This window comes from Prunus dulcis, chromosome 7, assembly GCF_902201215.1.
Source record: "Prunus dulcis chromosome 7, ALMONDv2, whole genome shotgun sequence".
In the NCBI taxonomy this organism is placed as follows: domain Eukaryota; kingdom Viridiplantae; phylum Streptophyta; class Magnoliopsida; order Rosales; family Rosaceae; genus Prunus; species Prunus dulcis.
Window position 1 is genome coordinate 9,091,088 of NC_047656.1, and position 7,545 is coordinate 9,098,632.

The 7,545-nt window shown below is 41.1% G+C and overlaps 1 pseudogene; it reads left to right on the top strand.

The window, feature by feature from the left end:
- The first annotated feature begins 3,434 nt into the window (after positions 1 to 3,434).
- LOC117635331 lies at positions 3,435 to 5,400 on the top strand (annotated as a pseudogene).
- The last annotated feature ends 2,145 nt before the right edge of the window (positions 5,401 to 7,545 follow it).

Sequence of the window (7,545 nt, forward strand, 5' to 3'; positions counted from 1 at the left end):
ACTAGAGAGATTGGTGTGGCCAATGTGAGCAATCTGCAAACCTGCCCCATTGCCAATAATAACTTGATCTGCAGAAAGTACATGGAGTTACAGAATCCAATTGATCAACAGTGGGCACCATGTGATGATTGGCACCACTATCAGCTATCCAGAATGTTTTAAGAGAAAATGAGGTTTGAGTTGTCATTGCAGTGAGAGATTTAGGAGGAGAGGAACCTTGATACACCTAGTTTGAGCGATGAAAGCAATCCAAAGCACCATGGCCACGTTTCCCACAGATTTTGACACTCAATAACAGATGATGAGGCTGAGTGTTAAGGAGAAACATTCCTATTGTTGATGTGAAAAAGTGGTCTGACACGTGGTTCGCCCAACTTAGTGATATTATGTCTTCGGAAGGTAGTTAGTCTTCGGAAGATCAAGTTCCTGCAAAAAGGACACGTTCGGTAAGACCATGGGGTACCGGTGCGGTACCGGCCGAAGGCTCTCCGATGCTTAAGTAAGTACGGATTTAGTAAATGTCATATTACAGGTCAAGCGGTAGCGTACTGTTTGTTTCTGTCCCCCTCTTTTGGGAATAGGAGTCTCCTTATATAGGCCTTGGGAGGCGTGCATTATGTTCATATTTCCGATGTGGGACTGTAGGAGCTGGTTGTGAGCATGACACGTGCCCTAGGGCAAAAGCATCAAGATGTATAGCATTCGGTAGGGGACATGCCGAAGGGCCTGTAGTGACGGGTGTCGATTCCGTCCACGTGTCAGGTGGTCATTGGTTGTTAATATACGGTATAAACACCTATAGTAGCAGTTGACAGCAGTATATCCACACTTATTGCAAATTTGGCATTCTGGCATAACACTAGTCTTTGGAAAACACCATGAGACGGTCTGGAGCCTTGAAAACCTCCACGAGGAGGAAAAGACCGATTACCAGAAAACCGTCATCTGCCGAAAGAAATAGACATAGAACTAGAGGGCTGAGCATTGGCATGAAGACCAAAAGGAGATATAGGAACAGTTGAGGGAGTGGGAAGGATACCAGCGCCTGGATTGAGAGAGCCAGAAGTATGACCAATCATGGCCACCATAGGAGTATGAAGAGCTGAAAGGCGCGATTGCACAGATTTTTCAGCAGCTAAAAGCTGAGTGCCAAACTCTTTGAACGAAATGGAAGTATCTCGAGCAATGAGAACTGTCTTGATCATATCGTACTTGGAAGATAATCCAATGAGAGCTGCAATCATGTGATCATCATCCGAAATTGAAACTCCAGTAACAGACAACTGATCCTTGATATGTATAGACACAGGAGAAATTTATCGATTGAATCACCACATTTTTTAGCCGTCTATAACTCAGTTTTGAGATGATTGATCCGAGTACGAGACACGGTGGTATAGCGATCGGAGTGGCTCAACCAAACATCATGAACCGTTTTACTGCCGATAACATATTCAATCGCGTCATCCGAGAGTGTTGCAATCAGAAAGCTAATTAACGCTTTATCAGCCCGAAGCCACTCCTTATCCGCTGCAGTAACCTCTAAGGCGACTCATTCTTCATCCAAAATAGCAAATTTTGGGGGAGCAATGGTAGATCCATCGAAATGGCCGAAAAGATCATAACCTTCCAGGACAGATTCAAGTTGATACCGCCATTTCAAGAAATTATAATCTTTCAGATGTAGAGTAACCATGAAGGAAGTTGAGGTTCCACCCTAAAACGCACGTGTGGCGAACTTTCAAGCCTAACACGTGGACAACACATATTGGGTGACGTGGGAGCACGTGTGGCCGTTGGGCCAAACACATGAAGCCTTGCACCATGAAGGAAGTTGAGGTTCCACCCCAAAACCAATTGGCAATGGGGGGAGTAACCCAACTCCTTATAAGCTCTTGCTAGGTTTCTTAACTCTCCAATGTGAGACTTTTTACCTTTACATTCTCACACACCCCCACACGTGTGGCGAATTTTCAAGCCTAACACGTGGACAACACATATTGGGTGACGTTGAGCACGTGTGGCCTTTGGGCTTTCACACGTGGGCTAACCTGCTTTGATACCATGAAGGAAGTTGGCAATTGGCAATGGGGGGAGTAGCTCAACTCCTTATAAGCCCTTGCTAGGTTTCTCAACTTTCCAATGTGGGACTTTTTAGCTTCACATTCTCACACGCCCCCACACGTGTGGCGAATTTTCAAGCCTAACATGTGAACAACACATGGGTGACGTAGAGCACTTGTGGCCGTTGGGCTTTCACACGTGGGCTAACCAGCTCTGATACCATGAAGGAAGTTGAGGTTCAATTCCAAAACCTATTGGCAATGGGGGGAGTAGCTCAACTCCTTATAAGCCCTTGTTAGGTTTCTCAACTTTCCAATATGGGACTTTTTACCTTCACATTCTCACACGCCCCCACACGTGTGACGAATTTTCAAGCCTAACACATGGACAACACATATTGGGTGACGTTGAGCACGTGTGGCCATTGGGTTTTCACACGTGGGCTAACTCGCTCTGATACCATGAAGGAAGTTGAGGTTCCACCCCAAAACCAATTGGCAATAAGGGGAGTAGCCCAACTCCTTATAAACCTAGGCTAGGTCCCTTAACATTTCAATGTGGGACAAACACTCTCAACAAACCATTCCTAGCAATCCTTCAATTTTGAGAGATGAAGCCGCCATTGATGCAGAAAAATAGAATGTCAAAGAAACCTTAGAAGATGAATTTGTCTAACAATCAAAGAAGAAAGATGAGAGTTTTGGAATCGAAGAAGAAGACGTGAAATTGAGAAAGAAATTGAGCATGAAATCGAAGAAATTGATTCAACAAACAGGAAAGGAATTGAGCGTGAAATTGACGAAATTGACGTGAAATTGAAGAAGGGGAAAGAAAGAGAACATGAAATCAGAGCTAAACACAGAGGAAGCACATCAGGATTAGAGTGTACAAGCCACTATAGAAGCCTGTAGATTGAGCTAGGTTTTGGTGGGCCCATAACCCACAGGTCCCAGGATCGAAACCTGCTCTGATACCATGCTAACGATTGAGGAAGAAATGAGAAGAAGAAGAATCGAGAAATCAGAGAGAGAAAATGAGAATAGTATATGAGATTTCTTTTCCAATTCATGAATATTACAGTAACAAGAGACCTTTATACTTTGGGCTTTGCTTAGTAATTAAGCTAGTTCTTCCAAACTAATTGAAAGATACACATGACTATTACAACAGCTAAATACAAACTAACACCCATGATTAACGCAACAGTCTTGACACATCAGCAACCTTGTCCTGTCAGCTATTAGCCAAAAAATCGTAAAAATTGCCAAAAAATCTTCAATATCCAGATATTGTAAAGGAAGCCTGGAAGCATGTAAAAGTGCCCATTTTAAAACCAATGCTTCTGCCAGAAAAACAGATGCATGATTATAATGACAAGAGCTTCTTCATTTGTGTCACAGATGATGCTCCAAATAATCCGAAGTCCTTCCCTTCCTCTCTTCACTTCTCTGGTGCTCTTTGTTGTCCTTGCTATATACTGGAAGAGATTTAGAAGCCATACTTGTCCAATTGATCTTAGGTTGCCTCCAGAGCCATGGAAGCTACGTCTGATTGGAAACTTGCACCAGTGGGCTGGCTCTTTACAACATCATTGACTGACAGACTTGGCCAAGAAGTATGGTATGGGCCTATCATGCACCTCAAACTGTGACAAGTATCAACCACATAGTCATTTCATCACCACAGTTAGCTGAAGAGGTGTTGAAGATAAACAAGGCCGCTTTCTCCGAACGGCCGGCCAGCGCTTATCGCTGCTGAAATCTTTTCCTACAATTGTGCAGGTCTCATCTTTGTTCCTGATAATGATCACTGGAGAGAAATGAGAAAGGTTTGCATGCTTGAGCTCCTGAGTGCGAAACGGGTGCGGTCTTTCGCATCGATAAGAAACGAAGAGGCATCGAGACTAGTTCAATCAATCTCCTCATCTGAGGGTCATCCTGTCAATCTTAGCGCATGATCTTCAACATGCAGAATTACATTACTGCCCGTGCAGCCTTGGGGAAAAAGTGCATACATCAACAAGAATTTATATCATTGGTGGAGGAAATGGGAAAGTTCGTGGCGGGCTTTGATCTGCCTGATCTCTTCCCTTCGCTTTAGCTCCTCCGTTATGTCATTGGTTTGAAGCCTGCCTCGGAGAAAATATACCGAAAGATGGACAGGATTCTAGAGGAAGTCATCGATGACCATAGAAAGAAAAGAAAGGCCACCTTTGCATTATTAACCAACAAAAATAACAAAGAATCATGCCATCAGGAAGAAGAAGAAGATCTAGTTGATGTGCTTTTACAACTCCATGAGTCTGGTGAACTCCAAATTGATCTCACAAACACCATAATCAAAGCTGTCACACTGGTACGTATGTGCATAACGTTACCTCTATGAGTGTTATAATCTACTTCTTTTGTTTCTTGACTAATTAGTTTCTGTTCTGTCAAGGTCATCAGGACATGACATTATAATTAGTTGGTATGAAAATGATATTAAGTGAATAAAGTACTTTTATTTTTCTTTCATTTTTATAGGACTTGTATTTTGCTGGAAGTGAGACTGCAGCGGCTACCACAGAATGGGCAATGTCAGAACTTGTGAGAAATCCTAGAGCAATGGAGAAAGCACAGGCGGAGGTACGCCAAGTTGTTGCAGGATTGGGAAATGAGAAAAAACTTGAAGATGCAGACATGAAGAAGCTAGACTACTTGAAGATGGTGATAAAAGAAACTCTATGATTACACCCTCCTCTTTCCTTAATCCCAAGGCAATTAGCTGAAGCAGATGATGATGACCAAAGCGGCTTATTATTACATAAAATTGGCGGGTACGATATACCAAGTAAATCGAGAGTGTTAATCAATGCTTGAGGGATGTGGAAAATCCTGATTGCTTTATGCCTGACAGGTTCCAAGGTTGTCGGGTTGATTTTCGAGGGAATGACTTCAAATTTATTCCATTTGGGGGAGGTAAGAGAATGTGTACAGGCATATTATTTGGAACTACATCCATTGAGCTTGCACTTGCTCAACTGCTCTACCACTTTAACTGGAAACTCACTCCCCCCTGCACTCCTGTTGTCTTAAAAAATGCCTTTAATGCCACTGAAGAAGAAGAAGAACAAGAGCAACAGCAACAGGTTCAGTTTGACATGACGGAACCTATCAAGTTGGCTGCTATCAAGAAGAATGACCTGTATGTTATCGCCATTCCTTTCATTCCCTGATGATCACTACACTACATACAGCGTTGTTGTCGCTGCTGCTGTTGTTTGTAAGTGGTTTTCTATTTATTTTTGTGCCATCTCACGTGGTAGATGATGTGAGTTGCCATCTCATCTGTCAGATAAGTTAGTGTCATCAACATGGTAAATAAGATCTTTTGAGGGATTTAGTTTGCCATTTAGTTAACTGGGGATGCTAAAGGACGTGAACTTGTGGGGTGCTAAGAATAGTTGCCCACACACTTCTAGATGAACGTTAACTGTTGATGCATGTGAGTACGGCTGATAATAGTCTACATGCATCAACGGCTGACAATCACCCAATCCTTATCATAATTCACGCGTGAACATAAACAACAGTATAGATCACCAATTACGATTCATTCGACCTAACTTGAGAAAGCAGTAAAAGAATGGTGCTCTCTTGTTTTTCATTACATATGTGTGGTTAAGGGTGGAGGCGGTCTGGTTCGGTCCGGTTCTCACCTCAAATGGGAACCGTTACTATTTAATCGGTCTGGTTCGATCCGGTTTAGGCAAAAAAAATTTCAAAAATTGACTGATTCGGTTCTGACCGGTTTCGATTTTGAACCGGATTATTAATTTTAAAAATTTTAAAATTTTTTAAATATATATATAATAAATAACTTATTTTTTTGGCTTAAAAATTAACAAATAATCCAATGCATATATTTTAGAAATTTTTTGAAGTTAACTTGGAAAAATAGTTATTATAAAATTTAAAATATGGCATTAGATTTTAAAATTTTGTAAAAATAAAAATATATATATGACCGGTCCGGTGCGGTGGGATGTAAAACCGAAACTGAAACCAAAACCGGTTGGAACTGGTTCCGGTCCGGTTTGTTGACTTTTTTGGTCAACCGATTTTTTTTCCAGTTTTTTCACCAGTTCGATTCGGTGTTCCGATTTTCCTGTCCCGATGCCCACCCCTATGTGTGGTTATCTCAATCATCCCCAAACAAGAAATGGTGATGGCAGATCAGTAATATCATCCCCTCATAAGAGTAAGTCCAGCCGTAGAGGCTGGCCCAGGCAAAAGGCAAAAAGGAGCCCGAGTCCAGCTCCAGCGCAAGCAATCCAGCCCGGGCAAGCTGCGGGTCCCACGAGCCCGGGCAGGCCCAAGGGCGAAATCAGACTGGGCTCGAGCCCGAGTTTCGCTGACGTCAGCGCACTAAAATCAAATTTTTTTTACTGTTGGCGCGTGTAATACACGCGCCAACGGTAAAAAAAATTTGACTGAAGTGCGCTGACGTCGTCGTGACGTCAGCTCCAACGGCTACTGCCACGTGTCGGCACCGGGTGGCTCCGATTGGATTTTTTTTCAGAAATCCTACGGTTCTCATTTTTTTGGCCAAAAAAATTTAAAAAAAATCCTAAAAAATAAAAAATTCGAAAAAATTCTGAAATTTTTTTTAAAAAAATACCAAAAATGTATGTATTTTTTCCCTATAAATACCTAACCATTTTATCTACTTTCAACACCAAATCTTCATACAATTTCTTCTCCATACAATATTTTCTACTCTCCACTCACATAATTCATTTTCCACACCAAATCTCCATACAAACTCATCTCCTTCCAATATTTTTTACTCTCTACTCATATTTTCCACTTTCCACACCAATTCCATACAAACTCTTCTCCTTCCAATATTTTTTACTATCCACTCACATTTTTGTACTACTTTCCATTTGTAGAAAATAAACAAATGGCATCTTCTGTTGAAATCGGAGGCTCGTGGTCAACCCAGGAAGATATTGCGTTGTGCGAGTCTTGGGTGAACGTTAGTCATGACCCTATCACGGGCAATGAGATGAAGTTCCATCATATGTGGAGCAAAATTCATGGAGAATTTTGTCAAAGATCGGGTTCCATTCGGACCGAAATGGCTTTGTCTAGTAGATGGAAAATTCTAAACAAAGAGTTAGGGAAATGGAGAAATGCCTTGACAAAAGCAAAGGAGAACATTCGGAGCGGTGCGAATCTTTCCGATGAGGTAAAATATTTTTAATTGCCATTTTAATCAATTTAATGTAACTTTTTTTTTATTGCATATTCTATTTATTTTTTGTTGCACAATGTTTATTTTATTTTTGCATTTCCTAATTGGCTTTATTTATTTACATAATCAATTTTATTCTTGCATTTCAAAATAGTTTATAATTTCATGCATAATCTTTATTTTTGTTTTTGCATTTTCAATTTGTCTATATTTATTTACATAATCAATTTTATTCTTGCA